Source organism: Elgaria multicarinata, chromosome 11 (assembly GCF_023053635.1).
Source record: "Elgaria multicarinata webbii isolate HBS135686 ecotype San Diego chromosome 11, rElgMul1.1.pri, whole genome shotgun sequence".
NCBI lineage: Eukaryota > Metazoa > Chordata > Lepidosauria > Squamata > Anguidae > Elgaria > Elgaria multicarinata.
The window spans coordinates 33,681,326-33,691,436 of NC_086181.1; positions in this window are offsets into that span (position 1 = coordinate 33,681,326).

The following is a 10,111-nucleotide window of genomic DNA, read 5'->3' on the forward strand; positions in this document are numbered from 1 at the left end:
GGTTCCATTGTCATACTGCTCTAACAGTCAGGAAGTTTTTCCTGATGTCCAGCCGGAATCTGGCTTCCTGTACCTTGAACCCATTATTCTATGTCCTGCTGGCTGGTTCCGGCTGAAACTCAGAGCGGATTCACAGCCCCACTGAAATTGGGACTACCAGCCTCCTCTGCTCTTAGATCACACCTTGAGCATTTCTTACAACTTGAAATGCCTTGGGCACACCTTGAAATTGCTCTTGCCAAGGCCCATCAAGGGCCAAAGAATATATTGACTGCAATAAATTGTTGTTGTTGTTGAACATATGTGGGGGATCCAGCTCTCAGGTCTGTCAGCCATCCCTGCTTAAAAGGTTAGAACCAGCAGAAACTGACAGCCAAGGAAACATCTTTTGTGCAGCTGTGTTGTGGTTATGATTAACTCTAGTTATTAAGGCCTGGCTGACAGCTGTATCCTGTGCCACCTGCACCTTCCGAACAGTCTTCAAGGGCAGCGCACTGCAGCCTTCAAGCCAAGAGGTTACATCAAAGCAAGGGTAATGATTAGGATGTCTCGGTAATAGGGCTTTTCTACACGAAGCATTTATCGTGCACTTGTAATTCCCTGCTCACGGTCGTTAATGGGTCCTTTAGATGACGACATGACCCTCCAGTTTTGATTCTATGTCTGAAGAGCACTTTTCGGTGAGGTTTTTTTTTTTTTTTTAGAGCACGGGAAATGCGGCATTTAATTGTAAAAGCAAAAGAAACCACTGTTTTCTTTTGTGTATTTCCACTGTTCCATAGTGCTACCTAGAGGTGATGTAGCAAGAAAGCAGGGACGGACATACTCGTCTTCTAGTGCTCAGGTCTCCATTTTGTGAGGAAACTGAAAATAAATACAGCGGATTAACAGCCTTGTGTAGAAAAGCTCATCAGCTCTATCTGCCAAGCCGCAGGTGAGATATTACAGGGGTGCAGCAGCAAGCGCACAGGAAGTCATGCTAACACGTTCTTAATTTAAAATACATATAAACGTTAACATTTGTGGCCGTACATTTGTGGCCGTACATTGGGTGGCTCTAATAAGCAAACCCTGCTTTTGATTGAAACCAACACATATACAGAGAGTCTCCTTCTACCAGCCAGTCTGTGTCATCAACATCACAGTCAGTGTGCCCAAAGACACTTTTCTATTGCTCTCACCTGTACATCCACGTCAGTCACAGAATCCATGAACTTCAAGAAGAAGTTCTGCATGACCCTGAAGTCACCGTCCCCAACACTCCCGGAGTCATCATATAAGATCACAGCATCCACTCCGGAGACGCACTCTGGGTAGGCAAGAGGCATGGTGGGTGTGGTAAAATGGGTTCAATGCACCTGGGTGAACCTAGCAAGTTACTAGATCTCAATGGGGAGAATTTCCCCCTTTTCCACAATCTATTCCTTCTCTACAGGCAAACAACTTGTTCTTCAGCTGATACTAGCAAATGACACATGATGACCTCAGAGTTAAAGGCTTCAGCATATTTATAAGCCTTTCAAGCCATCATTGACCCCAATTTAACTATGGGCAAAGATTGAGCTCCTGGCAGTTCTCCATTGAGCTCAAAACCAATAACAAAAAGGAGGGGGCGGGGGGGGGGAAGAAGAAAGAATTCCCCCCTTTCAACTTCTTGTTTTGTAGCACAGCATAACATTGAGTGAACAAGCATGAAGTTGATTCCCAGTTCCTCATTCCCACCAAAGCTCAAAACAGAGCTAAATGAGCCACCCCCACAAAGAAACTGACGTTTACATGCCTCTGTACCCCAAAATAAGAAGTGGGGTGGTTATTTTGCAGCCCTCCAAAAAGCAGACCTTTTTGAATCCCATGGCAATTCTCTCCTATAAAAACTCTTTTGCACAATTTTCTTGGCTGATGATGCCCATTTGACAATTACAAATAGGAAACTGGGGAATGCACCTCAAAATAAGCTTCAAACTAGAAAATGTCATATGCCCACACTTCCAGGAGGGTGTCTATGACAGGGTTGGGCAGAGGGTAGATCAGAATCTACCGGTAGCTCTCAGCAGCAGATCACCGAGGGTTTCCTAACAGCAACAATAAAACAGCCTTTCCCCACTCCTAAATCAGGCTGTTGAAATCAAAACCACTTGGGGGAAAGAAGAAGCATGTGTGTGCAAAAGAATTTTTGTGTGAGCACCAGATCTGGTAATGGACACAAATTCTCAGGCTGAACATGTGCTTCTTCTAGGGTGGCCATATGGCTCCTTTATCTTTAACAGTTGTATAAAAGGAAAGGAAAGGAACCTCTCGTGCAAGCACTGAGTCATTACTGACTCTTGGAGGGACATTTTCTTGGCAGGCCTTATAGCGGGGTGGTTTGCCGTTGCCTTCCCCAGCCGTTATTACCTTTCCCCCAGCTAGCTGGGTACTCATTTTACTGACCTCAGGAGGATGGAAGGCTGAGTTGACCTGAGCCGGCTGCCTGAAACCAGCTTCTGCTGGGATCGAACTCAGGCCGTGGGGAGAGTTTCAGCTGCAGAAACTGCTGCTTTACCACTCTGCGCCACACGAGGCTAACAGTTGTATAGAAAAGGGAATTTCAGCAGGTGTCATTTGCAGGCACGCAGCCCCTGGTGAAATTCCCTCTTCATCACAACAGGTAAAGCTGCCAGAGCTTTACTAGAGTGACTAGATACAAAAGAGGGCAGGGCTCTGGCAGCTTTTTCTGTTGTGATGAAGAGGGAATAGACTGAAAAAAGTTCCCCACCCCAGTCTTAAAGGACACAGCATATATGTCAAGGGAAATGAAGTAACAATCCAAGTCCGAGCCTAAATTGAATCCAAACTCCGGTCCCCTTTTCCCCTGATCACACCAATGTGCCCCAGCTTAGCTTATTACTGCAATGAGCCAGGATGCGCACAGAGCTTCTCCCTAGATCTAACCTTGGAAAGCTGGACGGATCTCTTTCGAATTTTGGTTAAAGTTGCTCATGATATAGCAGACGCCATTCAGATAATCAAACGTCCCACACCGCCGCTCCCACGTTGGACCACAGGCCTGTGGGAAAGGAAGAATGAATCACCATGAGCTCTTTCCGGCTCTCCAGCTGTTCCATCCAGATGCTCTCGGCCAGCCTTCTCCAACTTGCTGCCTTCTAGATGTGTTGAATTATAACTCCCATCATCCATGGGTAGAGATGATGGGGATCATGTGATTTGTTTGTTTAAAATGCTTATAAGCCGCCTTTTAGGGAAACCGAAGGCAGTTCACCAAATTTAAAAGCACAATAAGGCAATTATAACAATACATTAATAAAGTCAAAATTAACAATTAGCTCAACACATCTGGAGGCAGCTTGTGGGCGTGGCTGGTCCAGTCTGTGCTTACAGAAGCTCCTCCTCTTTTCTGAGTCGTGGGCTCACGTCCTCTGCAAACCCAGGCAGACCCCAGATGGGCACCATTGGTTTCTATTCAATCATACTTACTATTATTTTGGAATCGGGAGCTTCGTCAGTTGCTAGCGAGAGGCCCAGAGATATTCCAGGGATGTCTTAGGTGTATGAAAGAGAAGATGGTCAGACAGATCAAAAGGAGAAAGAGTTTATCAGCATTTCGCAAAGTCAATTCATGAGTGGGTCGGTGTGCATGCAAACACACACACACAAAAGCTATTATTATTATTATTATTATTATTATTTATTACATTTATATCCCGCCTTTTTTCCTCCAAGGAACCCAAGGCGGCGTACATAATAATCCTCCTCCTCTCCCATTTTATTCTCACAACAACAACCCTGTGAGGTGGGTTGGGTTGGGCTGAGAGTGTGACTGGCCCAAAGTCACCCAGTGGGTTTCCATGGCTGAGCGGGGACTAGAACCCAGATCTCCTGACTCTCAGGCCATAGCTAGACCTAAGGTTTATTCCTGGATTGTCCAGGGGTCAAACCTGTTCACCTAGGTGACACACAGGGGATCCAGTGCTCAGGCAGGGGCGAACCCTGGATGATCCCAGGATAAACCTTAGGTCTAGCTGTGGCCTCAGTCCAACACCTTAGCCACTACACCACACCGGCCACATTGCCACCCGTTCTGCAAAATCTCAAAAATACATAGATGGAGAGGCATTCTTGTATATTTGTAACATACCTCTTTAGTTTCCTTTTAAAATAATAATTTAAAAAATCCACCAGGGCATTTTTGTTAGAATACATGATTTAATAAGTCAATTAGTGTATAGACCCCCTTGACTTTATCTAAAAAGTCATCTCAAAACAGTTTACAGATTATTGGTTTACGAAGTAAAGCAGTTTACCCTACAATTGGGGAAGAAGGGAAGAGGCACGCCAGTACTTTGTATCCTTGTGTGCACATTTACCTGCATGCACACCAAAGCCAGCGATGCATCCTCAACTATTTAACTCCAAGAGATCAGTAGCTACTAGTCACAATGGCTTAGGATGGCCCATATGTCCTACTTTGCAAGATCTCCAGAAGCTGGAGATGGGAGGACACGCCACCCTGCTCTTTCTCTCCTCTCCCCACCACCCCGGCTGCTGCCGCTTCCAGCCTTTCCCTTGTTCCCATCCATCTCCCCACTTCCACACAACAGAACATGCATGTCTGAACAGAAGTGACGAGATGGCAAGGGATACAGCTCATCAATACGTCCCATTTGCCTTCTTTTTCTTCCCATGTGTTGTCAAGCTGTAAGAACTCTGATCGCATCCCTACAACCCATGGCTTACAGTAGGGTGTGTGTGTGTGTGTGTGAAAAGTCACCACAGCTCTGCTGTGTTCGGATGACATGGCGTGGATAATTAGGGTACTCCCAGTCGTACGAGTGGAACGGGCAGGAGAAACAACCCATGTTGCGTTCTTTCCCCCACCAATCATCTGAACACCCCTATGTTGTGGTTTATTCGTTCAGTCGCTTCCGACTCTTCGTGACTTCATGGACCAGCCCACGCCAGAGCTTTCTGTCGGCTGTCGCCACCCCCAGCTCCCCCAAGGTCAAGTCTGTCACCTCCAGAATATCATCCATCCATCTTGCCCTTGGTCGGCCCCTCTTCCTTTTGCCTTCCACTTTCCCTAGCATCAGCCTCTTCTCCAGGGCATCCTGTCTTCTCATTATGTGGCCAAAGTACTTCAGTTTTGCCTTTAATACCATTCCCTCAAGTGAGCAGTCTGGCTTTATTTCCTGGAGTATGGACTGGTTTGATCTTCTTGCAGTCCACAGCACTCTCAGAATTTTCCTCCAACACCACAGTTCAAAAGCATCTATCTTCCTTCGCTCAGCTTTCCTTATGGTCCAGCTCTCGCAGCCATAGGTTACTACGGGGAATACCATTGCTTTAACTATGCGGACCTTTGTTGTCAGTGTGGTGTCTCTGCTCTTAACTATTTTATCAAGATTTGTCATTGCTCTCCTCCCAAGAAGTAAACGTCTTCTGATTTCCTGGCTGCAGTCAACATCTGCAGTAGTCTGAGGTAAATTGGGGACAAGCACCTTGGAATTGGACTGTATCTGCCAGCTTAGCCAACAGCAGCAGTGGCATGGCTACGCCATTTCAGAGAGAAAAGGTTTGAGGTTTGAGGGCAGTTATAAATCAGCAACGACCATGGTCAGGTGATGCAGACTGTTATTCCAGAGAAGCCATTGCCTCGTACAAGAGAACACCGAAAGAATACTTGACAAACATTTTGTGTTACAGGTTGGCCTTTTCTCCTGCATACTGTATGAGATTGATAATAAGTAGCATTGCTTAAATGCATTATTCTGAGACTCACTCTGGAACTGGGATTATGTCATTTGGTCTTAAGTGGACTGGATTGTAAAAGTGACTTCACATGGAGTTTTTTCTCTTAAAAAGTGAATGTGCGGCGTGAAGATATGTAGGTATTGATGTGAGCATAATTCAGGTAAAAACTATGTTATAAAAACTAGAGTTCCAATGGTCGTGGTAAGAGAAAATAGAAATGCTATCAAGATGTTCTATATGCTTAGGGTTTGTCCATGTCATTTGATATATGCTATGTTGTAAAATTTAAGGTACACTTTTAATAACAGTATATTAATTCAATCTATTTTAGCTCCTGAAGAAGGATTCTCCGTAATCCGAAACATTGAGCGCATCTTTGATAAAAACTACATTAAAGCCAGTTTTACTGTTGACATTCAATCAATCAATCACTTTATTACAGTCCAAGACCAGCCCAACATTAATTCAGCAACAACCATACAAAGTAGTACAGATCCTTAGTTCCCATCTCCCTGTTGACATTAGCACCAGAGCCGAGCCTCTTCTTCCTCGCCTACGCCACTTCAGAGCCTGGACTTAATGTCCTTATGAGACCCTATTTAGACGACCATGTGTCTTTTTCCTTTTGTGAAGCACCCGACTAACACTTCTCCTCTCCCCTCACAACTGCTACCGCTTTGCCACGGTTTTACTTCCCTGATACATTAGAACAACAAAACTCTTTGCCAACCACAACCCAAACCTTCTCTGAGCAGGTGCCGTTTTGCATTTTTAAGCTCACTTATTTCATAGCACCTTCGTGACTACAGGAATCAAGTGGAGTTTACTTCTGCTGCCCTCATCACCTGCCGCTCTTTGCATGGTCATTGGGGCTCCAAAGTCCAGCCCTAGCTGAAGGGCAGAGGGCCCCGGGTTCCCTGCCCCTGAGCTTGCTGAGGTGACATCTCAGTGCATCTTCTTGTATCCTCAGAGAGGGCAGGATGAAAAAAATGAAGCCCCAGCCCCTTCCCATTAATTGAAGCCTATTCCCTACTTCACAATCAAAACCATATTCACACAGTAGACTTAAATTGGCTTAATAGTCATTTCCTTTCCTCAGATAATATAAAAAACAGTAATTAGTGAGAAGGATTAAGATAGGATTTCTAATGGCACACACTCTTCAAGAACTACAATTCCCAGGATGCTTTGGGGAAAGCCATGATAGTTAAACCCATATAAAACTGGTGTCATGTCCCCAATAGTTCTTTCCTGTCTTCTACTGAGGGAAAATGATCAAATATCACACCATTCTCAACTCCAATAAGAAAAGAGGCGCAGAAGTGGTTCTTAGCTTACATTCACGTCGGGCAGCCACCGGCTGGCATGTCTCCGTATCATACGAGCAACGGAAAAGGGACCCCGTCCGGTTGCCCGACAGGGGGGCGCTCACGACTAACCTGCAGGAGAAAGCAAGGGTGTTTTTAACATCAATATTCATGGGCAGGTGGCTGATTGGACCAAAATAAAAACTAATAAAGTCACATATGTTTAGTTCGGTTCTCACCAGGATGTGCCGTTTGAGCTTGCCTGGACGACACGATAGCCGAACTGGGCTGCCTTGTCCCCTGTGAAAACCACTGGTGTCTCTTTATCGATGATGCTGAAATTCGAAGAGAGTGACGAGCCTGGGATGGAAAAAGCATAGCATCAATGCCCCTAAGAGTACATTCATTATTATTTTTTAAGAGCTGGTAGGGGCAGCCAAATGGAGAAAATGTGTGTGAGAGAAGAATCTGTTTTACAAGGTGAGATTAAAAGGGAAAGGGAAAGACCTCCTGAAAGCAGCAGCAGCAATAATAATAAGTATATAATCAGTTGACGAGATTGGCCCCGTTCAGAAGACACTTTAAACCATGGCTTTAACCACGGCAACTAAGGCAAAAAGCTTTGTTCACCATGGTTAAAGCCATGGTTTAAGGTGTCTTCTGAACACAGCCCGGCTTTCTGGCTTAACCACCATGGTAAAAGCCATGGTTTAAAGTGTCTTCTGAACAAGGCCATTGTCAATTCGATAAACAGACCCAGGTGTGCATTGTTACAAGTTTGGCTAGCTCGTCTACTCCAGGGATAGGGAGCCTGTAGCTGTCCAGATTGTGCTGAACTGAAACTCCCATCAGCCACAGCCAACCTGGCCAATGGTCAAGGGGTCATGGGAACTGTAGTCCAACAACAACTGAGGAGCCGAAGGCTCCAACCCCACCACCGGCATATTCTTCAACTCCCCTTATTCATTGGTCCCTGTCAGCCATCAGAGCATACAAGACAGAGGGACAGAAAGCAGGACCAGTCCGTCAGCTCAACTGAGAGACCAGCAACATTTGGCGCCTCCCTTTGAACTGCTTCTATTCCAGCTAGTTATGATAAGAAGTCTGGCATGATCTATTTGCATTGCTGCTGTTTTTATCTGGTTGAGCTTTTATATTGTATTTTATATTATGGTTTTATACTGTCGTTTTATACTTTGAATGTTTTTAATTTTTGTGAACCGCCCAGAGAGCTCCGGCTATTGGGCGGTATAGAAATGTAATAAATAAATAAATAAATAAATAAATTATAGTTGCATTACAGCTGGGCACGACAAGAAACTTGTAACAATAACAATTGGTTCCTTAGTTTTCCTGGTTTCCTTTTCCCTCTTCATCCCTTTTTCTTTTTGCGTCCTGTTGGGGTGGGATGATGATGATGATGATGATTAGATTGTAAGCCTGAGAGCAATTGTTTTTATTGATCTATAAGCTACTCTGGGAGCCTTCTTGGCAGAAGAGTGGGACATCAATGCTTTAAATGAATAAATAAAACAAACATTTTGTTAGCAAAAGTTGTTCTTCTCAGCATTGGCGGCAGAGGTTGAGGTCCACAACCTTGCAGGGGCCCCACTGTCAATCCCCAAGAGCTTCCTCTGCCGACCTTCTCGCTGTCACTGCCTGCTCCCCTGTCCTCTCTGAGCATGCAAGCAGTAACAAGAGCGAGGGGACCAGTAGGAGAGGCAAGTAGCAATGCCAAGGAAGTGATGGGCCCACTCCAGTGATGGGACAGTGTGGCGTAGTGGGAGAGCCAGTGTGGCGCAATGGCTAAAGTGTCGGACTGGGAGTCGGGAAATCCGGGTTCTAGTCCCCACTCAGCCATGTAAACTCACTGGGTGACTTTGGGCCAGTCACAGATTCTCAGCCCAACCCACTTCACAGGGTAGTGGTGGTGGTGGGGATAAAATGGAGAGGAGGGTTATGTATGCCACCTTGGGTTCCTTGGAGGAAAAAAGGCGGGATATAAGTGCAATAATAAATAAATTTGCCCATAGGTGCTCCAAAAGCCTGGTTTTTCTTCCAGTTCAGCTCCTTTCTGGGGATCTCTAGCAACTAAGTCTCTGACTGGGGAACAGACACATCTGGTCTCAAGTGCACATGACAAGAAATACATGCGGATGAATGCAAAAGCATTGTAGGGTTCGCAGCCTGCTGTTTCACAAACTGCAGCTGCTGAGGTATGTTTTGAACAGCTGATAGGCCATTGTGGGACAATTGTGATTTTTGAATGGATTCTTTACCAAAAGAACCATCACCTGCTTGGCTTTTAAATAGGTGAGAGAGGGGCTGTTGCAGAATGACTGAATAGAACAGGCATGTCTGAACCTCCTGCAGGATGTATCCTGGGCAACGGGGAAACGGTGAGAGTGTCAAGTGAGAGTGTCAAGCAGTCATCTTTAATGTAAGAGAATAGGGATGTTTTGACCATCTCTCTGGTTTTGCCAATGAAATGTTGGAGGGTATGGGCTTAGAGATAAAGCTGCCATAATCTGGCACCTGATAAGTCTCAGGACATATAAAAGGAAGTACTTCTTCACAGAGTGCATAATTAAACTATGGAACTCACTACCACAAGATGTGGTGACAGCCACCAATTTGGATGGCTTTTAAAGGGGTTGGATAAATTCCTGGAGGAGGGGGCTATCAATGGCTCCTACTCCTGATGGCTATGTGCTACCTCCAGCGTCCGAGGCAGTAAGCCTATATGCACCCATTGCTGAGAGGATGGTTGGGAGGGTGCTGTTGTCCTGCTTTGTCGGTCCCTGGTTGACAGCTGGTTGACCACTGCGTGAACAGAGTTCTGGACTAGATGGACCCTTGGTCTGATCCAGCATTATATTCTTATGAGTGAACAGGAGCGGGACAAAAGGGGGTAGGCAAAATGCAGCCTTCCAGATGTTGCTGGTCTTCCTCTCCCATCAGCCTGAGCCCAGCATAACCAACAGTGTGGAGCCAGGGAGTTGCAAGCTAAAACATCTGGAGGACCACATGTTGTTTGCTCCTGAGCTTAAATGGTC